This window comes from Rhea pennata, chromosome 1, assembly GCF_028389875.1.
Source record: "Rhea pennata isolate bPtePen1 chromosome 1, bPtePen1.pri, whole genome shotgun sequence".
NCBI classification, from domain to species: Eukaryota; Metazoa; Chordata; class Aves; order Rheiformes; family Rheidae; genus Rhea; species Rhea pennata.
The window spans coordinates 147794630-147820103 of NC_084663.1; the positions used below are offsets into that span (position 1 = coordinate 147794630).

The 25474-nt window shown below is 45.5% G+C and overlaps 1 protein-coding gene across 1 annotated transcript in view; it reads left to right on the plus strand.

Annotated features, from left to right (window-relative positions):
* Positions 1-17967: 17967 nt before the first annotated feature.
* Positions 17968-25474, plus strand: part of NPAS2 (neuronal PAS domain protein 2) — a 101947-nt gene continuing 94440 nt past the window's right edge. The window contains exon 1 of the mRNA XM_062575123.1: positions 17968-18065. The gene's annotated coding sequence lies outside the window, so the exon portion shown is untranslated. The remainder of the gene's footprint in view (positions 18066-25474) is intronic.

Consider the following 25474-nt stretch of genomic DNA (forward strand, 5'->3'; position numbering starts at 1 on the left):
GAGAAATATTTAGGAACAATATTTACGTTGGCATTTTTTATTTATACTTTTTTGCATTTCCTGACTTGCAGGTGAAAACAAGAATTTATAGGGGGCACACAAGTGTGTTTGCACAGTTGTCTGCTTGATCTCTATTGATACAGACATTACCTGGACACCGTTTACAGCAGGTTTGAAGCGGATGATAAATGTGCCCTTTGTGATTTCCTTTTTCCAGTCTTGTTTCCCAGTAGTATCACTTGCACATTCAAAACAACAACAACAACACAAAACCCTTCCTCTCTTTCTTCCAAAGAAAACAACTGAAACTTCCCAACAGCTAAGTTTGGGCTGTCCCAAGGTTTTGTAATACACGCATGTATTGCTGTCATTGTGAAAAATGAATGTCACTGTGGTCAGCAGCGCTCAGCTCATGGATTATGTTTAGACCCAGGAATCAAATCAGCACTGCAGCATTCAATAGGTGCTATCAGGACCGCACGCTGGCAGGCCTGGGAATTAAGGCTAGAGCAGAAAACAGTGCTAGCCTGCTCTCCGAACTTCCCTTGCTGGGTTGTATTTACTGGTTTTTTGTTTGTTTGTTTGTTTTTCCCCTGTGCTGCTGTGGCTAGTAAGGAGCCTGTTTTCCCAGCCGGCCCCTGTGCCCAGGCTGTCTCCTGGCAGCAGTGGGGCCAGGGGCTCTGCTGTTCCCCTGCCACCCGGTGCACCGGGGCCACCCCGTGCCCCACCTGGGCTCCCAGGTGCCGGAGGAGAGCAGCTCCTGGCTTTTCAACCCGCCCCCCTCCAGAACCGGTACTTAACATATCCACGCTACTGTGGTGTCGTTCCCAGCACTTCACTTGGTACCATACTTCCGTCAGCTACGGTTGCTTAGAGCGCTGAGATTCATCAACATGCTCCTGAGATGCATGTAGCATTTAATTAAATTGATTTCATTTTTTTCCCCAATAAAGACAGCTAGACATTTATTATCATGTTTTTTTCCCCCATCTTTTTTATTTGGCATAGCTCAAGATAAAAACTGCCCTATTCTTAATTAGTGAATTACTTATCAGTAAAGTAAAAAATGCTTTTACCCAATTTCATTTCACAATTTCTTCTATGTAACTTCCAAACTACCTTGCTTTGCAAAACTCTTCTTCTACAACATTCTAATATGTGTTACTAAATCTCAGATTTCTCTAAACAGCCTGAAGTGTTTAATACATATCTTCTTTCATTAGTCTAATTTTATCCCTCACAGTGGGAAGGCAGGCATCATTCATAAAGTTTCTGTTTCCTCAAAAGAGCAGCACTGACTAATGCTCTGCAAAATTAAACATTTTAATTGGATATATGAAATGCTGGAGAACCAGGAGCTTTTTCCAGACCAGGTTGCATTTTGAAAAACTGTAAGAAAAGCAGGTGCTTCAGCAAGTTAATTTGTTTATAATGGTTCATTTCCCCATCGCACACAAAATTTGTTGGATTATACAGAGTATCTCAAAAGAAAAGATTAAGTGAAAAGCTGTGATTCACTGTTAAACTGAACATATGCACAGTGCTGGGAGTGGTAAGGAAAAATCAGGGCTTTCACATTAGCACCCAAAATTTGAGAGGCTAAGTTTCTCTTCAAGCATGATAAAAAATCTGTGTCTTAAAGGAAATTGAGTTCTCTGCAATTCATGCTATATTTACTGGCACTAATTTTTTATGCTCTTTTATCATTTTATCATTTATTGCATCCAATCTTTGTCTCTGTAATCTCGATCTAATTTTTCTGTCAGTATTTCTGTTGACTGTTGAAATTACCTCTGATAAGTACTGCTCAGCAAATTTATTAAATACTTTAGAAGTATTAAATGTAAAATTCATCTGAAACTTTTAGTTAATTTCCCCAGATTGTATTAAGCAGTATATGAATAATAAAACCGTAGAAATAGAGTAGCTTTCTCTTACTTTATCACTGAAAAGCACATTTATCTGCCAAAACAACATAAACTAGGTAGACCTTTCTCAATCTATTAAGAAAGAAATATATACCCTCTTTTTAGAATTGCAAGTTAATGGCCACTAGAGTTTTATATATTACTGCAGATGTATTAAAACTGTATTAAGCATGACATCCTGTGTTGACTGAATTACTTTAAGTTAATGTGAACTATATAGACACAAGCTTTATCTAAATTAGCGGTTTGCAATATCCATTTACAAATATTTCCAATTTCTTCATTCCTGATAAATGAAAGCTGAAGATACCATTAGTAATGCACTTGGCTTGAGGGGCTTTTGTGAATGGGTAATGACTTCACATGTTGGAAAACATGTGAGAATTAAAATAAATGGACAAAGAGACTTCGGTCATCCTGTGCCTTTTTGTTGTTTCATCAGAACCTACAACTCATGTATTAAGAATGTCTGAGCAAACAGAAGGGCTTTGTTGGGGAAAAATCCACTTTTAGATCTCTGAAGATAATTTCATTCCCAGATATTTTATACTCATTAGGGATGTCTTCCTACTGTGAGCTCTTGCTCAGATTCCTGGAGCTGATTCTCATTTACACTAATGTCTCTTCAAACATTTGCAATTCATTATAAACCACATTTTTTCCTGGCAGAGACAGAACATGATAGACAAAATCACAAAAGGCATGGAGAAGGTCACTGGGGAATGACTGTTTACTATTTTTTTTAACACTAGAACTATGAGGCACCTCCGAAGCATCCAAAGGAATGTCTGTTTCCCACAAAACATATAAATTGTGAAGCTTGCTGCCACAGCAGTAGGTACAAAATTTCTCTTCCTGAAGAAATGCATGTTGTAGGGGGTCAAAAGTGTGAACAGCTTCCAAAAGGGCTTGAACAACTTCAGGGAGGAGAGATGCAGTAAGGCCATGAAACAAAGTCATCCAAACACATTCTCCAGTTCATGAAGTGCCCAAGCTGCTGATTGCTGGAAGCTCAGAAGGGGAAGGATCACTCTCTCCTATTCAGACTATCTCCTAACTGTCCTTTTTGAAAAAAAAGACTGCGTGTTCCGATGGGCTTTGACCCACTTCAGACTTCTTAAGCCTCTATATAAATGTTGGTGGGAATCAGCCCCACTATTTAAAGAAGACAATTTCAGGATAACATTCTTTGGATGGTGCATTAAGGTATTCTTTAATACAGATTTAATTTGTTTTCTCAGGAGTTTTAAAGTTCAAATATATTTCATCTATATAAAGCATATTCTGGACCAATTTCTTCTCTCTTGAGGTCTGCCACTTCAATGTTCAGTCTTGAAGATATGAGAAGTTCTGCACTGAAGTGATGCATGCAGAACAGAAGGCCAGACACCTGTCCAGATGAGTTTGACCTAATAAGCCCTATAGAGGGAGGTATAGCTGTTGATACAGAAACCTAAATTTAGGTGACTGCAATACAGATATCTGTACGTGAGCTAGGCTAAGCTTCCATTAGAGTCAAGGGAAATTTAGTCAATACTTCATAACATTATAGAGTAAATGTCAACATTTGCTTAGCTGAACTACTGTGGTCTCCACTGACAGTATTAATTAGATCTCCAGTGACCGCAGTGGAAGCTTAGACCTCTAGCTGACACATAGACCCCTAAATTTGGATCAGATGACTCAGGAGCTGCACTCATCCGTAATTTCAGTTCACCTCTATAGCGTTACAAAGAATTAACCTATGCTGAGTGGATTTGGTATGTTCAATAGCCAGAGTTCTCCCCCCACACCAATCAATGGCTCTTGCTTCCCTGAAAGGAATGATTACTTCAGGAGACATTGCTGCATTAAGATGTATACAACTTATTGGATTTCTTTTGTAACATCAGCTATAAGCCTAGGTTAAATTAGCCCTTCTTACAATAGAAAGAGACTGTACCTTGGCATCTGGATGTCTGGACAGTAGTTGACAACCAAGTGAGTTCTTGAGGTTACATGGAAGTCTTTTTACTGTCTCTTAGATAATTTTTATAGTGGATACTTTCTTTCTGAAAGGAAATACACTACTACTATGTCTACGTGACAGCTTGTAATTTCCAAATGAATTGGGGTCCTTTCTGAAAATCACTAAAATTGCTTAAAACTTGAGTTTTAGCATTGACCTCTGGCTTCCAGGGGACATGGGTCCAGTGTGAAGGACTGGAGTGCTGATACTCTCTGTAGGGCCGTTTGAATGCAGAAAGTGGTCAGGACTCGAGGCTCACACTGGAGCGCTTCTTCACTGGGCTTCATTCACATGGCATTCAGCATTCAAAGCCAACCTTATGTAAACGTAGTCCACTGTTTTGGGATAAGGTGCATCAGCACATACATAAGAATTGAAAATAAACTCAAGTACCTCCATGAGGACACAGCCTACCTGATTTTGATTATTAAAACAAAAAAGATGCACTAAGCAGTATTGGTGGGGGTTGCTCCCTGAGCAGTAATTAAAGACGCATTCTTGTTTGGTGTGCTCTACTCCATCACACAGCGCAGGGGTTTCCCAACTTCCAGTCTGTCTTTAACAGCCAAAGACCAAATATTTGTCTACCTGCCCCAAGGACACACACAGAGCTGGGCTTGATGTAATTCAGTTGTCCTACATTTATCTCTACCTGACAACAATTTTGTTCTGCTAGCTAAATGCTACACATTATGTTCCTTGTCCTCACCAGCATTTTCTTCATATTTAGAAATGAAAATATAAAGACGTTAGGTCTTTTTGCTTAACATCCAGCTGAAGGGAGCTAAATTTCCTTAGAACTGCACACAATCATGTCGCCTTGTGTCTTAGACTCAGGCTCTGGGTCCTCATCTTTAAATCCCAGCACATTTCTTTCCTTTCCCATCTCTTGACAATTCATTGTTGATGATGATTTGACAGGCCATATTTGAAAGAGATGGAGTGAAAATCTGAGACATGGGTAGGTGAAGTGGCTTGCCAGAGGCAATAAAGCAGCTCACTGAAGTTCAGACTTCCACTCAAGTCTCCAGGGTCTCAGCAAAGTGCTCGCGTCTTGCACTGAATCCCTGCAAGCCTTAGTCCATACCTCCCACCAGACCTCTGCACATCTCTTCTCTGACTTTTTATCCTTTCTCTTTTTCCATGCCCCATTACACACACTCTTCCTTTCATCATCCAGTGGCACTTTCACTCTCAACTGCATGTCTTGCCAATATAGAGGCAATACCTATCTCTTTACCTGCCCTTCCCAAAGCTTCCTTCTCTACCAGACAGGAGGAAATAGCACCATGCCATCCTTCTGTGTCCATCTTGCATTGCTGCAACTGCACAACATGCTCAGATTTCTGTTTGAATAGAAAACTGCTACTCAGATTCCACGGTGAATAGTGGCTGCCTAGGGCAGCCGTGCTCACTGAAAAGATCTTTGCTTTCTATCTTTCTAAAAATAATCAAAGAAAAGAAAAAGCCGGCAGCTCATAGTGCCCCAAAGAAATGTCTTCATTGCCACAAAAATCTTTCAAATACCGAAACCAAGGCAGAGTGGCGGGAGTAGGAAATTTGCAGATCAAAGGTTTTGAAAACATGAAGTTCTATTTCTGTGATGTAAAAATGAAGGTGTTTACTCTTCTTGGAAGTAGTCAACAGGCCCTCACACTGTTGCCAATGCAGTGTTACCATCAACTTTTAAAGGGGGAATGCCGCTGCTGGCTGTTGCGAGTAGAGCTGGAGCAGAGATTACTTTAATGGAATTGAAGCTTTCAAGCTGTTTCACTCACTTCCATAAAGCAGCTGGGGGTAATTAGACATAACTTTAGAGAGACATTTTAAGATACAAGGTCAATATTTGACCCTGATACAGCAGCACGGGTCCCTTTGGATCAAATCCTCTTCAGTGTATATCCACAAATATTTTGCCAGCCATGGCTTCACCCACAGAAACTCTGAGCAATGCTCCTTCTCATATTATCAGATCTGCTCTGCTTGTATGGTATGCCACGCGTGGTGTCCACTTTTCCAGGAGAGCCAGACCTGATGGCAAATCATAGAATCATAGAATAGAATCAGTAAGGTTGGAAGGGACCTCTGGAGATCATCTACTCCAACCTCCCTGCTCAGCAGGTCACCTAGAGCATGGTAGACAGGGTTGCACCCAGGCGGGCCTTGAATATCTCCAGAGAAGGAGACTCCACAACCTCTCTGGGCAACCTGCGCCAGGGCTCCATCACTCTCACAGGGAAGAAATTCCCCCTCATGTTCAGGCGGAACTTCCTGTGCTTCAATTTCTGCCCATTGCCTCTTGTCCTGTCACACGGGACAGCTGAAAAGAGTTTGTCCCCGTCCCCTTGACACCCTCCCTTCAGGTACTTATACACATTGATAAGATCCCCCCATCAGGCTTCTCTTCCCCAGGCTGAAGAGGCCCAGCTCTTGCAGCCGTTCCTCATAGGGCAGGTGCTCCAGCCCTCTTATCATCTTCGTAGCCCTACGCTGGACTCTCTCTTGGACTGGGCAGCCCACAACTGGACACAGAACTCCAGATGAGGCCTCAGCAGGGCTGAGGAGAGGGGCAGGATCACCTCCCTCCACCTCCTGGCAACACTCTTCCCAATGCACCCCGGGAGACCATTGGCTTTCTTGGCCACAAGGCCACATTGCTGGCTCATGGTCAATCTACCATCCACCAGCACTCCCAGGTCCTTCTCCGCAGAGCTGCTCTCCACAAGGTCAGCCCCCACCTTGGACTGGTGCCTAGGGTTATTTCTCCCTAGGTGCAGGACTCTGCACTTGCCCTTGTTGAACCTCACGAGGTTCCTTTCCACCCAACCCTCCAGCCTGTCCAGGTCTCTCTGAGTGGCAGCACAGCCCTCTGGTGTATCTGCCACTCCTCCCAGCTTGGTATCATCAGCAAACTTGCAGAGGAGGCACTCTGTCCCCTCATCCAGGTCACTGATGAAGCAGTTGCACAGGATGGGACCCAGTACTGAGCCCTGGGGGACACCAGTAGCCACAGGCCTCCAACTAGACTCCACGCCACTGATGACGACCCTCTGAGCTCTGCCTTTCAGCCAGTTCTCAATCCACCTCACTCTCCACTCGTCTAACCCACACTTCCTGAGCTTCTCTAGGAGGATGTTATGGGAGACAGTGTCAAAAGCCTTGCTGAAGGTAACGTACACAACGTCCACTGCTCTCCCCTCATCTATCCAGCCAGTCACTCCATCACAGGCGACTATCAGATTGCTTAAGCAGGATTTCCCCTTGGTGAAGCCATGCTGGCTACTCCTGATCACCTTGTTTTCCTCCACATGTCTGCAGATGACATCCAGAATGAGATGTTCCATCACCTTTCCAGGGATGGAGGTGAGGCTGACTGGCCTAGGGTTGCCTGGGTCCTCCTTCTTGCCCTTTTTGAAGACTGCAGTGACATTGGCTTTCTTCTAGTCCTCAGGCACCTCTCCAGTTTTCCAGGACTTTTCAAAGATGATGGAGAGTGGCCTGGCAACAACATCTGCCAGCTCCCTCAGTACCCGTGGGTGCATCCCATCTGGGCCCATGGATTTGTGGATGTCTAGCCTGCCCAGAAGGTCTCTAATCCTATCCTCCTCAACCAAAGGAAAGTCTTCCCTTCTCCAGACTTTCTCCCTCACATCCAGGCTGCAGGATTCCTGGAGGCTGCCCTTAGCAGTGAAGACTGAAGCAAAGAAGGTATTCAGTAATTCTGCCTTCTCTGTACCCCTTGTCACCAGGGCCCCCGCCCCATTCAGTAGCTGGCCCACATTCTCCCTAGTCCTCCTCTTGCTGCTGATGTATTTGAAGAAGCCCTTCCTGTTGTCCTTAACACTGCTTGCAATGTACCAAGCGAACCATGCACAGGCCTGCTAGTGCATTTCTGGCACCGATGAGGCTTCTATTGGCACAGAGACAGGTCAGGCACCGCCTGAAGCATGACCACACTCCCAGCAGGGCATTGGCCTGATGGGTGCCCAATGACACATGTGTTGAAGGAGCTTTGAGGTGGCTGGGTAACCTTTGGGGTGCCAGTGGTGCACACAGATCTGCCACGGAAGCAGGACCAGTGGAAAAACAGAAGGCAGAACCTTGCTGGGAGTTTCGGTGGTTTTTCTGATGTTAGTAGACCCAAGCGAGACATACATATCACTTGCCTTGAGAGGAGGAGCTGTCAGACTAAGACAGCTTAGATCATAACTGCTGGTTTTCCATAGCTTTATATCAGTTTTCTTTAATAGCACCAGCACAGATTAGAAAAAAATCATAAGACATAATATAATATACCTAGCAATGACTGTGAATAACATAATGGGTAATTATGTTATTTACAACACCTTTCATGTAATACAAATATCTGACTACATCTTTAAGGGCAAGGAGGATATTTTTAAATAAACATACTTCCCTTCTGCAAGTAATAGATTGCAATAGCAACTGGCATTAGAATTCATCTGGTGTAATTTTAGTTGTTTTCATGGTTTTTAGCTCTAACAAAAATATTTAAAAGAAGGTAGTACATTCTTTATAGAACCTATTGCAGGGAAATTGTCAAACGATTTTTTTTCTAGCATACAATTATTTTATAAAGAACATTTTGAAACATTCTTTTTGCTTTTCAGATTTTCTATGATTGATTCTCCCTCCCTCCCCCTTTATTTTTTGGTATGCATAACTTAAATATAGTCCCTCCAGAAGGGACTAACATCTTGGAAGTTACAGTGAATAAGAATACACTTTCTCCTCAGCTATATTCCATCCATTCTTTTCCTTCTGTAAGACTAAATTTGTGGATAAGTTGAGACAAATTCCTATTATTTTGGCTTGTACTCAACAGATCGATTGAAAAAAAGTAAATGGAAAAAATCACTCCTGAGCTCATGTAACTGAAATATACTATGAATCTGTGAACATCTTATAGACACAAGAGCAGCTGCACCAAGTTAGCAATGATTAGGGAAGGAACAGAGGGAGTAGAACACAGAACACCACTGTGTTCCTACGAAAATCCAGCGTGTGCCCACTTGGGTTGCTCATTGAAGGTTAAGTGCATTCCTGGCCCTGGTCTCAAAGGACATATACCTTGAGCCTGGATAACATTCAGAGAAGAGCAGCAAAGACGATCAAAAACACGGCATAGTTTTCATGCAAGGAACAAAGAAGCAGCCTAGAGCTCTTCAGCTTGGAAAAGGGATGATTGGGAGGGAATAAGATACAGCTCTGTAAAAACTTAAGTTATACTAAGAGGGTGAAAAGGGATTGATGGTTCACTTTCTCTTTCAACACATGAATGAAAAGATGTCAAATAAAGCTAGGAGGTTCAAAATAAACAAAGCCAGAGGCATTTTCATTAAGGATATAGTTAAGCCGTGGAGTTCCCTGCTGGAAGATGTTGACCATAGTGGTTACATGGGCATATGGGGAGCTCCCCAAGCATAAACTGCTGAAGGCTGAGAAAGCGCTCCAGGGAAGAGCGCATGTATAAGCATATACAGTTCCTCAGATACCTCTTTTTGGCCACTGTTAGAGGCAGAGTACTTTACTCTGACCCTGCATAGCTGCTCTCATTTTCCTAATTCCTTCCTAATAACACTACAGTCCCTATTTTTGCCCTCACCCACATGCACAAATTCAGGCAGGTATAGGGCTGTTATTACAGATATGTCTGTTTGTGAAGAGGTGTTAATGCCAATGATTTACTGAAACATTGAAAACCTAATCAGCAAACTGCTTTGGCATTAAAAGCAGAAAAAGATTATGAGAGTACCAGAACAAGGGGAAAAAATCAATTATTTTAAGGTCTTGCAACAACTGGCATTGCAATAATGCAGTCTTCGAAACTCTTGCTTTTGAAAGAGAAGTCTTTTTCCACATGAAGTTGGAGTCATTGCAATCCAGATGATGGACTGCTGTCCTCTTTAATTCATCCTGGCAGAAATATGTTCTTGACCAATATTAGCATTAAGAAGAGTGAGACTCGCACCTCATCCAAATCACAAAGATACAGACTTCCCCTCAGACACATGCTTTCTATGCAGAGCCTATAAATAGCTCTTTGGAAAATATTTTGCTGTATTTAGCATTTTATTAGGAGCATTGTGTAAAATGAATTCTCCATTACTCTGTGCATTTCATCTGCATGTAATACCAATGGTAATTGATTTTCGGATAGTGCATGAACTGCTAATGTAAAACCTCTGCTGAAGACTTAAAGGTGAAATCTATTTTCCCTGCAGAAAGCCTATGTAATCTGTTTTTCTACAGGGGAAGGGAATTAAGAAATTGGAGGCGACTGAAGTTCCCACACTCCAATTACTGCTCCAACCAGTCAGGGAGAGTTAAATACCAGTCTGGTCTTCCCATGGTCTTTACAAACGATAAAGTAACAACTTTACCAAACTCTGGCAAAAAAACCCACCTGCGGCCTCATCCCTTTGCTGAGCAGAAGAGGTGCACAACTGGCTGCTCTGCCAATGCTGGGCAATGCCTTACCCTGGGGCATCGCCCTGTATCCACGTTTAGGGCTTACCCCTGGCAGCACCCTGGAGCACAGAGGAGCCACAGGACTATTTTTGCTGTAAGTGAGCAACCGCTTTGAAGCGAACCTCTTTCAAACGTTTACATTTTCTCAGGATTAAATTACTAACACAGTTTCTCACAAGCAGCTCCATTAAATGCATATTCTCCCACTTAGGCAAGGGAAACAAAAGGCACTGTATGTTTGTGTCCATACACACAGCTGTGTTTTTGTCTCTGTGCCTACCGCTTCCACTCACTGGAAACATCCAGGCCTGACTCTGATCCCGCTTTCAGTTGCACAAATAAGAAGAGCATCGTTTGGGACTGTGGACTCACATCTGCGCACAAGTAGCGTAAAAAACATCAGAATCAAGCCCTGCATGCTGAAACTACTTGTCTTTCCCTCTATAAATGCAGCTGAGGGCAAATATTGCCTACAGTATCTGCTGATGCTGGAACACTGCAATTACTTCTGAAATCTAACCTAATTACAGTTGCTGAAGAATTTTCTCCATCCTCTCTGGCTCATTTAAAGTTCTCCCCCATTCTCCTTTTTGTCTCCTTTCTTTAAGTCAATATTTACCTTTTTAACACTTTCTTTTCCTCAGCTTTCTTCCTTCTTGTAATGCTCTATGCAAGCAAAACAGCACAGCCTATTCTACCAGCTCCGTCTGCACATAGCCTGCATTAACTGCTAAGATGAGGTAGACATTCCCAATTTTACAGTCAAAGCTTTCATTTTGCAAAAAACAGCAGAATATCTCACCAGATTTCATATTAATGAAATTTTTTTCGAGGGTTCTGTTTGTATTTCAATGCTATCCCAGAGCGCTTACAATGAAATCATGAATATCAGCGACAGAAAGGGCATTTCATGAAGCAGCCCATTCTAATTGGCCATATGAAAAGTAAATAATCTAGCTTAAGAAAAGAAAGGAGATATGTAGATGTCTTTTTTTTTTATTATTCATTACTATGCCCAGACTAATAGTTTAATGGTAAGGTAATTTGTTTTTAAAAGCGTGATTTAATTCAAAGGGGGAGGGAGGGTTATTGTTACCAGGAATTTAGTGTCAGTTTGGACAGAGGTGAATATATTGTCATAGAACATTTCTGATGCCTCATTAATATCTAGTGCTTACTACTTTCTGCAGTTCAAGCAACACCAGTCAAAAAAATGAAAGAGATTATGAAGAAATTATCCTGATTTGTATTTTTTAAGTCAAGATCAATGCCTTTTTAAAGCACGCTTTAGTTCGACTGTAAGTCACTTGACAAGATACACTGAGGGAATGCTTTGTTCTGGATTTGTTCAGGATCTCAAAATTAGTGGTCATAATAGTCCTTTCTCACATGCAGGGGATGTATCAGACAAAACAAGAAGAAAGAACTAAGCCTGTATGCTACGAGCATCCTGGAACAAAATTTTCGGCGATGATATTTGAAAGTTAAGCACATACATTCAGGCTTACATGTTCTCTTGCTAGTGATAATTGCTTGGTGCTTTGAGAAATCATAGGATGCTTAGATGGCAGAGTTGTATGTGTGATGGCAGAACCATATGCCCGAAGTTTGAAGATTTTTATTATTAGGTCTGTTACTTATTTAACTTTCATATTTAAATTTTCCATATTTTTTTACTAACATGTGACTTAAATATTTTGAGTTTAAAATAGTCATGAGAGCTGCATCAGAGTCAAAGAAAATTAAGAAGAATTCGAAAAACAGTACAGAGTCCTGAAAGCAAGGATGAGTGACAGGCCTAATCTATCTCCTACTGAAGTCAGTGGTGAGGGGGATCAGGCTGCCGGCTGTAAGGAGAGAGGCAATGGTTTGCTGCACCTTCCCACTGCTAATCCAGAGCTTCTGAGATGGGCAAGAGGTTGCTGTCAAACCTACCAGCAATTGAAATATTTGCATGGGTCCACAGGGATTGTGGCATGCCAAAAAATACTGCCTGAGCGCAACATTAATGCAGTTGTTTTTCTTAGTCAAGGTGAGGCTGTAGATGTTACGTCTGTGTTTGGATTTCTCCCAGCCCGTCTTAATTCAAAGACTGTGGCATTATAACGCTGTATTACCTTCTGTTTCATTGTGATTTCCAGAGAAAAATAGCAGATCCTTTTCTCTAGGGTTTGAATCTGAGCTTCATTTTCTTGAACAGCTGTCAAAGCTAAACAAGCTCAATCAGCCTGATTTTGGATCCGACTGTTTCTCATAGGTACTGCCAGGCCGTTATTCCTTATTAACTGGTGCGGTCCCGCTGAAACGGGACTTCAACGCGAGACGCATTCCTGTCCCATGGATGTGAGGGAAACGTCTCGTACGGGCCAAGAAGTCCACAGGAGCAAAGGGCATTGGCAACCCGAGACTGCGAGGATCATCTCATCTTTCACACACGAGGAACAAATAATTTCCGCCGCCTTGAGCTTTGGCTCTCCGGGCTGCCACACACATGTGGTACGCTCCGTGGCAATTGAACGCATACGCACAGCTCAGGCTCTCAAAGAGCTTCGCTTCACAGGGAGGCTGTAAATGCTCAGCCACCAGACCGCAGGGCAAAGGTAGGCTTTAAGGCTTTCTTCACCCCCAGCAACAATTTCAGACGTTCCAGACGTGAAGTGTATTCAACATTTAGTCATTGATTTTTTCAGCCCACACCTTCTTCTTTTTCCCCCTTCTTGCATTAATCACTTAAAGAAAACCTACAAATCCTTAGTTTTCTAAGATGGAGAAATCAAACCTTCAGGTAGCTTGTATATGAGACTATATTCTTCTGTGAAAACCTTGGAAACGGATACAGTTTTGCTTCAAAAAGGGGTCAGACTAAAGAAAGGTCAAATCAACAAACAGTCTCTGTGCAGAAACTGTGCAGAAAAGCAAGCAGTTTGGCTTTCTAGCTGAACAGAGCCTGAAGACCCATCAGAAAGCCTACTCTAACTCTTGAGGCAGCACCTCTAAGATGCAGTTGAAGTCCATTCCTCTCCAGCATCTCTGCCTTTCCCTGATTCAGAGGCTGTGCTGCTGGTTGGTATGTACTATCTCTCCCCCCCTCAGGAAGTTGTAAACCGCAGATTGAAAAATAGTGCTGGTCCTCAAAAAAGTGTTCCTCTCTGCAGAAATTTCTGCCAAAATTGGTTACAGAAAGAAGCAGCTCCTCACATCTGTCCACCCACTCCCATGCTCACCTCCCCCCAGCCAGCCAGGCTAGAAAGCAGCACATTTCCTAGTAGGAACTGCTAGTGTGCCTACTTCAACTAAAAGAAACCCCTAGATTTATTTGACATATATTTACCCTTGTTGCTGCCTTTTTGGACATGGAAGGTAAGGAAGCAAGCAGCTTGAAGTCTGTCCTATCTTTTAATTAATACAGGGGTAATATTAAACCAGTTAATCCTTGTCAATCTCCTTCCTTAAGTGAAAACTTAATAGAATATCTTTGTATTCAGTGTAAGCTAGTCTTCTTTTTGAGGATCTTTTATTTTTTTTGATAATCCCCTTCTCTTCCACAATGCCATGACTTTTGTACCATTTTACCGCTTATGTTACAGGACTATTATTTTGAGAGCCCCTTTTACATATGTGCAAATGCAAATCCAAATATAGCCTTTATTGATTGCAAATTGCATTTTTACTTCTCAGTAACACATACCTGGGTCCATTAAATGTGAATAGTGTTCATATTGCATAGGTAATATCTTTGCCTGACTTGCAGGTTGTCAGCCAGGAGAGGTTCACAGTAGTTCCAGGGTTACCAGAGGGTTACAGCATGTGGCAGCAGTGGCACTGCACAGTTCACATCCCTGGCAGCAAGGGAAAGCAAGCTAGCAGACTTAAAGACAGTATGTCCAGGCTGAAATCTCACCCTATTTCAATCCTTCATACGCGTTCTCCACAATGGAGCAGCAAGGTCCCCAGGGGGCTGCTGTCATCTCCTGCTCTTCCCCTTGGCCTCCACCCTGGGTGGCACCTATCTTGCGGTTCCCGGCCCGTTGCAACCACTGGTGTGTCTTTGCTGGCCAGGAAAGTTGGCCAGCCTCTTCTAGTCAAAACAAAAGGGATTGCTACTTTGGATCACAGACTCCTGATGTCGGAAGAGTAATTTACTAATGTTTTGTGATTGGAAAAAGTTTTAAAGTTCTAAAATTAAACGCTGGGCTCTTTCCCTTAATTTCTTATATGTGGCATCTAGACCTTTGGGTAATTTCCAAACTAAACACAGCACTGATGGCATTTTGTTTTTTCCCATGGGTAACTGGTCTAACAGAGAGTGTGTGCATTCTGAATGGAGAGTGTTTCACAACGAAACGCAGGTACGTGCTGGGAAAACCCTGCCGCTCTCCCAGCCAAAGGGCCGACCGCTGCCCTCATCAAAGTTTACACAGGTAACCTAGGGAATGAATTAACAAACAGACCTTAACCAATTTCACTTTTTCACTTGTGCAATGAAGTCATTATGAATTTACAGGGAAAATGTTAAAGTAAGGTGTGGGTATAATTTTGTATCTATGCTCCTATGTCTTGCAGATTGCTTTTCTCAGTATGCTACTTTCTTTATGGTACGTTTTTTTTACAGTTTTTGAAAGTGGATGTCTGTTTTGGGGCAAGGTTTTGTTTTCAGAAGGACTGAAATATCATATCAGGTGGTATATAATCATGGAAAGTTCCTCTTCTCTAACCTTACAAGGCTTGAAGATTTTATGCTATACTTCATTGTGTAACACAAGAAAAATACCTCAGAAAGAGAAATGTCTTTTATTCCACTCCCCATGTATCTGATGGTTTATTCCCTCAGGCACTACTTGTTTGCCAAAGGATTGTTTAACCACTGTTTGACAATTTCCAAATGGGAAAAAATGCTGGGTTTCATCCAAAGGAAGGGAGGAGCTTTTCAAAGTTTTGTATTTAATCTTGGTTAAAAGTAAACAACGTTACCCTTTCAACATTAGTCATGCCTGTTGTATAAAGTAGGATGGTGTAAGAGCACTCAGCTAGAAGAATGCAATATTTTCCCATACTTTACAATTATTAACATTTGCATTCAGGAATAAATCAAATCATATAACTAGTGAGATATGCCATCAGAGAGGGAGGAAGCCGGGCATCACCGCAGGATAACTGGGGTAGCTGCATAGGCCATATAGCCGTGGGAAGCAGTAAGGCTCCTTTCTGGAGCCAGGTGGCTGGAGCAACCTTCAACCCACACACTGCACCCACACATGCAGGCTTAATTAGGGCAGAGAGGTCTCTGCTGGCTATTATTTTACAAGGTTTAGTGCATCTTTAATAAGGAGGCAGAACAGATTGGAGAATACGGGGAAACAGCCCCTACTGCACCAACTTTGCTGGCACAGGTATGGCAGGACCTTCTGGTGAAGATGCAGCTGGCACCAGCTAAAGGGGCTTTTCTGCAGCAAATCACTGCTCTCAACAACAGATACAACCAGCCTAGAAAGCATATATACCCCATGCTAGCAGGAGAACCCTTCTGCAGGTGCAAGCTGTGCCTGCTCCAGGCGTTTTTCCGGCAGAGCAATGGGCTCTTTTTGGCCAAGTGGACACACAGCACAGCTGGGAGCCCCGTTGTATGAGGGAGCTCAGGGCCGAGCAGAGGGGCAAAGCTGGTGAAGCTGGCATTCGGTGGGCGCCAGGGAAATGAGTGGGCCCGCAGCCAAGCCATGGCCCAGCACCACTGTCCTCGTGCCGGGGTGCAGCCCCCGGCCTCGCTCGCTGCCCCAGGCAGAAGGCAGCAGGACTGACTGCCCAGCGCGGCAAAAGCAAGCCCCAGAATAACCGGCCCCTCCCAGGCTCCAGCGCATTTCCTTATCTCTCACTGGCTACTTTTCAGGAGGAGTATTAGGCAAAAAAATAATGCAAAGTGGGGAATAAAAAGAATGACCTACTTTACAAAAAGAAAAAGAAAAAAAAAAAAAAAAGAGAGAGAGAAAAGGAAAACTCTCTGTCAAGGTTTTGCTCTAATTGCCGGTGTGGCGTTGCATAACCAAACCGGGAGTCACTGCCCGTGCCCGGCGAGGCCGAGAGCCTGCCCCGGGGCAGCGCGGTGCTGCCGCCCGGCCCGGCTGCCGGCTGCGGGGCAGCGCGCACGGGCCGCCCTCGGGTCACCCCCTCTCGCGGCGGCCGGGGCTGCCCGCGCCTGCCACTGCCCCTGCCCCTGCCCCTGCCGGGGGCGAGCGCGGCGGCGACGCCCGCAGTGCGCAGGCGAAGGCGTGCCGGGCCGTGCCGTGCCGGGCCGCCCCGCCGCCGGGCTCCTGGGCGCAGCCCTGCCCGGCGGGGCCGGCGGCACCGCGGCTCGCGTCGCGGCGGCTCCCGGGGTCGGGCTATAGGGGCGGCCGGTGGGGAGCGCGGAGGTATGGCTATAGGCGTACGGAAACGCGGGCACGCCGGGGTTTGCTCGAGGCGTTGCGAAACCATCCTTGATTTCGGGCTGGGTTTTTTGATTGAGTTTTTTTTTTTTTTTTCCCTGCTTCCCCTTTCCAGCTTCTCCTTTTCTTGGATCCTCGCCTGTCTCCTCCCACAGAATGAGAGAGAGAGAGAGAGAGAGAGAGAAAAAAAAAAGGTCACGTATGTTTGGAAAAATATGTAGGTCAGTGGAACATTCCCTGCACTTGTGCAAACGGAGACGGGGAGGGAGAGCTCCTCTGCAGCCCTTTCGCTACCCACCTCCCCGGTCCGGCCCTCCCCAAAGCCCGCCGATCTCCAAAGAGGGGAGGGGGAACGCAGGCAGCGGGTTCCCTTTTCCCCCCTCCCTGACCCATTTTGCACACAAGCTTCGGGTTTGGGCTCCCGGGGGGGGAGCCCTTTCCTTCCCTGGGAGAGGAAGCCGGCGCGGGCGAGCACGGTCCTTGCGCGCCGCCGCCGCCAGCCCCGGGGGCCGCGTCTCCCCACGGGCGCGGGGCGCCCCACCCCCCCCCCCCCCCCCCCCCCCCGCGCCTCCGGCGAGGAGGAGAAGGAGGACGGCGATGAAGGACCCGCGGAGAGGATGCCCCCGCCTCGCCCGCGGGGCTCCAACTTTGCGGAGAACTATCGGCCCCGCAGCCCCCGCGCCCGCCCTGCCCCTCCCGGCCGCGCATTTAACTTAATGCACCAGCGGGAGCCCGAGCCAGCAGCCCCCCCAGCCCCCGGCCTCCTCCCCGCCCCGCAGCAGCCCGGGCTCCCGGCGGCCTCCCGCTGCCGCCGGAGCCCCTGGCCCCGGCGCGCGTGGGTCCCGCGGCGCCCGGGGAGGCGGCAGCGCGGCATGCGGCGGCCCCGCGCACCATGAGACACGGCAGCGTCCCCGGCACCGGCACCAGCACCGGCACCGGCGGGCAGGCGGCGGCGGGCAGCGTCCGCGGCTCGGCGGCTGCGGGGAAGAGTTTGCCGGCTCCCGAGGCCGCACTCCTGCGCGGCTGGAGCAGCGGCGGCCGCTGCCGCAGCGGCACCGGCAGGCACCGGAAAAGCGGCGGCATCCGGCCCGGCGCCGGCCCCGGCCCCGGCCCCGGCGGCTCCCGCGCCCAGGTGGCCACCGCGGACAGCAGCAGCAGCGGCGGCGGCGGCGGCGGCTGGGGCTTCCCCGCCGCGCTCCCGCAGCACCGGCAGCCCAGGTAACGCGCGGCCCTGCCGCCGGCCCCCCGCCCGCGGCGCCCCCTCGCCGCGTCCACCCGCGGCGCCCACGCGGGACGCCCACGCGCCGCGCTCGTCCCCTTCCCACCCCGGGCTCCTCGCGTGGGGGGCGGCCCCGCGGCGCCCCGCTCCGCGGCGGGGCTGGGTTGGGGTGAGGGGGGCGGCGTGTCCGGCGGCGTCGCCTCCACCGCGGGAAAGTTTCTGCGTGGCCCACGCTGCGGGAAGCGCGGCTCGCGGAGACGGGCCCACGCGTCCCGGCCTGGCCTCCAGGGAGACCTCGTTCAATGCGGCTGGCCCATCAGTCGGGAAAAAAACAAAATGCAGGCCCCCCCCACCCCGCACCCCCCGCCTCATTTTGGCGTAGTCTGCAATTTGCTGCCGCTGTGGGCTCGTTTCGGCTAGACCGGCACAGGGGCTGTGAGGCGACCTGGCCGGCTTCAGTCGAGGAAAACTTCCAGTAAGAGCGATGGGATTTTTGAATGGGTGAAGGTTCCTGGCGGGGACCAGAGGCTGTGTCGTTTGCTGCAGGAGCTCTGCTGCTGAAACCATGTGTCAGGCTCCTGCTTGTTTTCCAGTTCGTGTGCAGACCCGGGGCGGCCGTGGCGGGGGGGGGTATGATAAATACACTGCTGAGCGGCGACCCGGCACGTCTTGCGTGAGGAGCTGTGTGGTGGGGTTTCCCTGTATGGTCACCAGTGCGATCTGGCAATTAGCAAGCATGCTCACCCGTAAACTTCGCTGGGTACTCCTTAACTGTCTCCAGGATAGCAGTTTACTTTCACTCAAATGACTCAGAAATAATTAGCAGTTATAAGCATTACAGCCAGCAGAGGAACTTTAATCTTTGCATGGTGCTAAATCTCCAGAAGGACTGCGGGAATCCCCTGGACGGGCATGGCTAACGTGAGCTCTCTGTGCGCGCTCAACAAGTGGCTGGATGCTGAAGTGGAAAATTCTCTCTTACCCCTGCGCGAAACGTTAATTTGTATCCCACCGCGGTTGGAGTTTGTCTGGTGATACTAAATAATTAGTGTTCACAGTTTCTAGACGGAGCTAGCTCATCCGCTGATCCGTGTCTGATTCTGAAAGCTGTCGGCTGGCTAAGGGCCCAATCCTGCATACATTTCTGTAAATGAATATTGACACAGAGTTGCTCTGCAGGGATGGCCTGGAAACAGGAACCTTCAGAGAATGTAATTGCCAAGCTATACACTGTCTCCATTCAGCATGTGTAAATTAAATTTTTTCAAAACCAGGTATCTGACACCAGGGTGATTCCCCAAGCCAGCAGCATTTCTATGCCCTACTCCAAACCATGCAGACACTAGACTTGCCTATAAGTACTTTCCCTTGTGAATAAAGGTGCTGCTCCGCATGTGTGTGGGGTTGAACCCACACACCCTACTTGACAGATTTATAACTAGTGCCCCATTTTCTAGCCCAGGCCATGCAAGAACACTTGACTTCATTTCACTTTGAGTAAAAAATTGTTGTTTTATCATAGGCAGAAATATTGTCTACAGTTAATCTTATCCAGCACTTCTTCAATATAATGCTCTGCTTTCAGGTGCTTCTACGTCTGCTAAGCTTAAAACGAGGCTGACATTTTCTAGTTTGAGTATTTGCTGAAGACAGAGTCTCTTTGGGAAGTTTCAGATAAAATGGTTCAGCTATTTCTGAGACTGTGGTTAGAGGAAAATGCGTTCTTTGGCCACATAACTGTTAAAGATGGCTTAAGTGTACATCATCCTACATTAGGAGACCTTGATCTTTATTTTTCTGTTAATTTGCATTTTTGGGCGATGTTGAAAAACACTTTCATTGAGGCTGTTGAATTCTTGTGGCTTTGTATCACGGAGCAGGAAAAAGATACTTGGCTTGGGATCAGCCATATGACAGCAGTGTGCCTCCTGTTGAGCCTATGAAAATTGGTCATGGTTTTTGTCTTATTACAAAGCTCAGGTTGCACGTTCTTGCTGCAGGGATGTTAATGGCTTGGCCACTACGGTCACTGAGGACACTGTCAGTGCGGAGTGCGCTGAACACCCCAGTGGTGTTATGTGCCGAGTGACTTTTCATCCTCCTGGAAAGAATGAGATGCTCCAGTCTGTGGCTGAAGGGCTGAGTGGACTTTCTCCACCACTTATTCTTCCCAGATGCTCTTGGTGTGGTGAGCACCACAAGAAGGGAGTGTGAAGGCTTTATTGGTAGGGTATGCCTGCTGTCACTTAGGCAGGGTGAAGAAGGAGGAGGGAACAGCTTGATTCAAATGCACTGGGGCAAGAACCGGAAGGGAGGAGGAATGGCTTTGGTGATGGGGACGGTGAAGAGCAGGGACCTTAGATTAAGTCAGAAGACTTGATGGGGCCAGAAGATGATGAAGTTTGAGAACAAAGTGCATGGGAAGGGTTGGAACTGGAAACAGAGGTGAAAACCCAGATCAAGAAAAGAAATGGTGATGCAGGTAGAAAAAGGCAATGAAAGACTTGTGGTGGACAATGAGAGACTTGTAGTGGACAGGGACAGATCTGAGCCCACAAGAGCAGTGGTTTCTACTCTTTCTGTAATCAGGTCTTAGTGCTACTGCTTTTTCATCTTTCCCGTCCTCCTCCTCACACTGTCTGCCATGTTCTCCAGCCCCTGCTTTCACTTCTTCCTCCGTCCCTGCTCCCCCTCACTGAAAGTGTTGCCATCTCCTTGCCGCGAGGAGCAGCTCCAGTCATGGCGCAGGACATTGGCCCTGGAAAGGACCAAGGCACAACTCAGGCTGCTGTTCTTCCTGTGCCTGGAGCCCTTGCTGCTGCTGCAGTACGACAGTGATGCCCGGATTCAGGAGTCGCACTGAGCCCGTTAGTTTGTTCTCCTCCTTATTCTGTACCCCACCTCCAAGACCATCGGGCAGTGCCCTAGGGCTCAGGCCTTCATCGTGGTGTGTGCCCACCTTTTTCTAGTGCTACGTTTGTCACAAAGAGGATAATAAAACAACTTAGTATTAAGTTTCGTAGTAGGTTTTTATGCTGAGGATCTAAAGGGCTCAACCCAGTCAATGATTCCTACAGTAGACTACTGTGGGGTTTTCCCACTTTTTAAACTAGAAAAGGAATTTTACATCACACTATATAAAAATAAATCAAAACAGTAAAGTTCTTTGGAAAAAAAAAGTAGTGTATAACCTGGTAACTGATATTGCATCATGACGCATTTATTTAAGGTAGGTGAATTAAGATTGCATTTCCCAATAGCTAATTGTTTCAATGTGTAGTTTTAGTATTCTCTAAGGGTAGGACATTTTGCATAACAAACATAATGATTTATATAGGTATTGCCTGTTTTCAATCCTAAGTTTTGGGCAATCAGATTACTCATATTACTGTACAATTGATGAATTAATATACTATGAATTGATAAATACCCAAAAAAATAAAATGACAGTGAAAAGTGCATTTTACTGCATGCATTGTTGCTTTTTCACTCTTTCAGAGCTGTACAATATAGAGTCTAAGCAACTTTGTTTCATTTGTGTTTAGAGTTTTGCTTTCCTGCAACTTGAGTTGCAGATTTTGTAGGGGAATCATCATCTGTATAAAAAAATCAGTGATTTTCATAGATTTGGCTTAGCTTTCTGTTGATCCTTGATCTTATTAAAACTTGTGTGTGAAAAACGAGGCTGAGACCATGCAAATATTTATTATATCTTAGCTAACTTTATTCAGGCTGGAAGATTAGAAGAGGAGAGCATTGGCTGACTTTTGAAAGATTCCTTGTAAGGCAGATTATTGAAGTTTGGAAAGGAAACACTGTGTAATACAATTCAAGAAGAATGTAGAGATGGTGGATTTGTTCCTGTAATGGTACTTTTGGTATTTCATAGCTTTATTTGTAGGGACTAAGGTCAATACCAGTTGTTGTGATCTGCTCTGAGCTATATAGGATAAAAGGTGTTTTGCCAGTTGAAGCCGGAAATGCCAGAGTTGCAGGGTAGGGGGAAAAAGCAGGTGAGAAGATGAGAAGCTAGTGCTCTGAGTAGCCTGCTAAGAAATTTCAGATGTGGCTCACTCTCTGCTGCTTGCATTTATCTTGTGGTAGCTTGGGCATCTCTGCAAATTAGGCAGAGGGGTTTGGGGGACCATAGCTTTCTTGCGCTTGTACGCATAATTTCTGTTTACATTTGAGGGAGGGAGAAGTGCCACTTTTATGTTTCTTTTCTTGTGTCTCTTTCCCCTTCATGAAGCACAACTCAACCCAACCAAAATGTTGGGATTAATATTGCTTTGGTAAAGACCCTTCTGTTCCTTCTTTCAAGGACCACGGCAGAGAGCAATGCTTCTCACATGCTGCCTGCCACATCTGGGAGGAATATCCTTATGTATCTCCAGAGCTAGTCCTAGTCTTGCATCAATCTGAAAATCCACCCGTGGCTTCAGAAAAATAAAACCCTCATAACAAGTTAGGCCAGCCTTGAACTTGGACTTCTGTCACTAGTAACTAGTATACTAGTCTTGCCATGTGCTTTTCCCTGTACCCTGTCAGTACCTGCCTGTTGTTTCTTGTCCTGTGTTTAGATTGCAAGCTCTCTGAGGTAGTGCCATCTTCTTTTCCCCTCACCCCACTGCACCTTAATGGCAGGTAGGATGCCCAGCTCCATGCTGGGAGCTCCAAGATGCCAAACTGAGAATGATCAAGTAAATGGTGGGGACAAGGAGGTTATCTCATCTTCCTCTGCTTGGGCATAAGTCCACATAAAGCAGGTGGTATTTTGCTCACCTGATTATAACAGAACATATTTTTGATCAATTTTACCACTATTTTTAGGGGCATCTCTGTGCATAAAATAGAAATTTTATAATCAAGTGATATGGAAAAATGTCTAAAGGTGTGTTTGATTGGAATGGAAGTTTGGAAGTCCAAGCATGAAACCTGAACCTGTTTTAAAAAACACATAACAGAGCATCATCTACTGGCATGTTTCAACCACTCTTTCCCTTTGAGTGTCTTCATGTCAGAGGAATGTAATATGAATGTCAAGCTGAAAGTTAATAGAAGAAAATATATGTTACCTGAAGCAAAATCATGGAGATTCGTTGTCACAAGTCACTGAAGCTGCGGAAAGTTAGATGTAATCTTCCACAGACAACTCTGTGAAAAAATCAGTGCAATGCTCAGATGTGACTGGGGGGGGGGGGAACAGGTAGAACATTAGGGGTTTTAGGGAAAGAATGGAATGGAAAATAAAAAAAGAATCTCCTGATTTCATTGTATAAACTAGAGTATGCCTACTTCTTGAATATTGTATGTAGTTAATCGCCCCAGCTCAGAAAAGGTATAATGGCGAGGGAAGAGATTCAGAGAGAGGCAACATCGGTGATTAGAGGAGCAGAACAGCTTCTGCACGAGTAGTGATAAAGCTGATAAAGAGATGACTAAGGGCGATACAGCAGAAATCTGTGCAGTCATGCACAGCGTGGAGAAGGCAAACCGGGAATGACTGTTCACTGCTTCTTCCAGTGCCAGCAGTGGAGGGCATCACATGAAGCTGGCAGCTGTCTAGGTTAAAACCAAAGGAAGTGGCACTTCACGTAGCAAAGTCAGGCTGTTGAGCTCCTCACCACAGGATGTGGATGCTAAAAGGTTACATCAGCTGATGAGCTGTCTGGGTGAGTTCATAGAAGAGAAATCCATCAAGGGCTATTAAATAAAAAACCACTGCCTCTGGCTTAGGAAGTTTTGGGCTGCAAATTCTTGGAAGCTCAGTGAATATCCTGAGATAGGAGTCTCTTCTTCTTACCCTTGTTCCTAGGCATCCGTGTCCAGCCCTAGCTGAGGTGGGATGCCAAGCTAGGTGGACGTAGCTCCAGAAACTGCTAACTGAAATATTTCTTCTAAAGGAAGTGAACCAGGGTCTGGATCTCTTTTGGCTCCCAAAGCCAGGTGGCTATAAATGGCTTGAACCTTCCCTAAATCAGGCCAGCCCCCTTTATGGCACATTTGTCGCAGAAAGAGTTAGTTTGAGGGAACTAGCTGAAACGCTCTTGAGGAGAGCCAGGGTGTGAGCTCTCACTTATACAGCGCTGGAAAAAGCAGGGTGCAGTGCTCAAGCTCGCTGCCTGGTGTCCCATTATTCAGCCGTGCAGACGTGCCAAGGGTAGACACTCTTATCCTCTTGGGTTCAAGCAGGTTACGTTCACAGCAGCAATTCCACCAAAGGAGGCTGAATACCAAGATACAGCGCCTGGCTGAAGAAGTCTCCACTGGGAGTCTGCTACCAGCCTGCCCTGTTTGCAGGGTCTTCCCAAGCATTTCCTACTGCCCGGTGTTGGAGAGGATTGGGGGCAAGATGATCATTTTGCCTGACCTGGTGTCACTGTTGTTGCAGCTTTATCTATCTATATGAAGCGAGGCTTTCGACACTCTGAACAGAGTATGTGAGGCTGTGTTGGAAATTAATTTTCTTCACCTCTCCACTTGACTGCTCATTAGAACAATAATATTGCTGCTCAATAATTTGAAAGGCAGATTTTAAAGCCCTACATCATGATTGCTTTGGCTTTTCTAAACCAAAGACTGTGCATACTATTCACTTAAGCAATGGTCCAAGTGTGATATATTCAACTGTAATTCATGCTGATAATACTTGCTAGCTTCTAGATGAGGTCTATTTATATTAAAACAACAACAATCCAAACCCCAGCAATGCGTAAGTACTTATGACCATTTGCTAACATTGCGATATGCTTCCTGGTAAAAGCTCAGATATGCCACCTAATTGAACTAACAAGTGCCTACATATATTTTAGGAGTACCTTATGTAATAAAATGGCAGGCCCTTACTCCGTGTGTTAGAGCGATGTTGCATAAGCAGCCTGGGGAAAAACAGGAGCTCCAAGAGCTTTCCTGAGTTTGTCGTTCTTGTTTGATCTCATTTAGCATTATTTAATAAACAGTATTAACCTCTCTCCTCAAGAGTTGTCGGGGAGCAGTGATACTGATTTCAATTCACAAACAAATCTCACTCTTTTAAAAACATCATTGGTGCTTCCAGGCAGTAGGGCGGTCTAATGTCCTGATAGCCTTGAATGTTTTGTAATCAGCACTCAATCAAGTTAAAAATATAAACACTTTAAAAACAAATCCTTGAGCTAGAAAATACTTATTTTACTTATTTTTCATTCTGGGTTCTAATTTGGTAACCATTCTTAAAGTTCCATCACTACAATTTGTTCTGTCTTGGGAAAACACAATTTGTTATTCAAGCAGTTTATTTCTTTTTCTTTTAAAATTAACAAGAAATTTCAATCGTTGGGAAGAGAACCAGAACAAGAAAATCACAATTAACTTCAACAGGTTTACAAATTGCAATGAATTTATTTTCCATAAGAATTTCAGTTCTTTA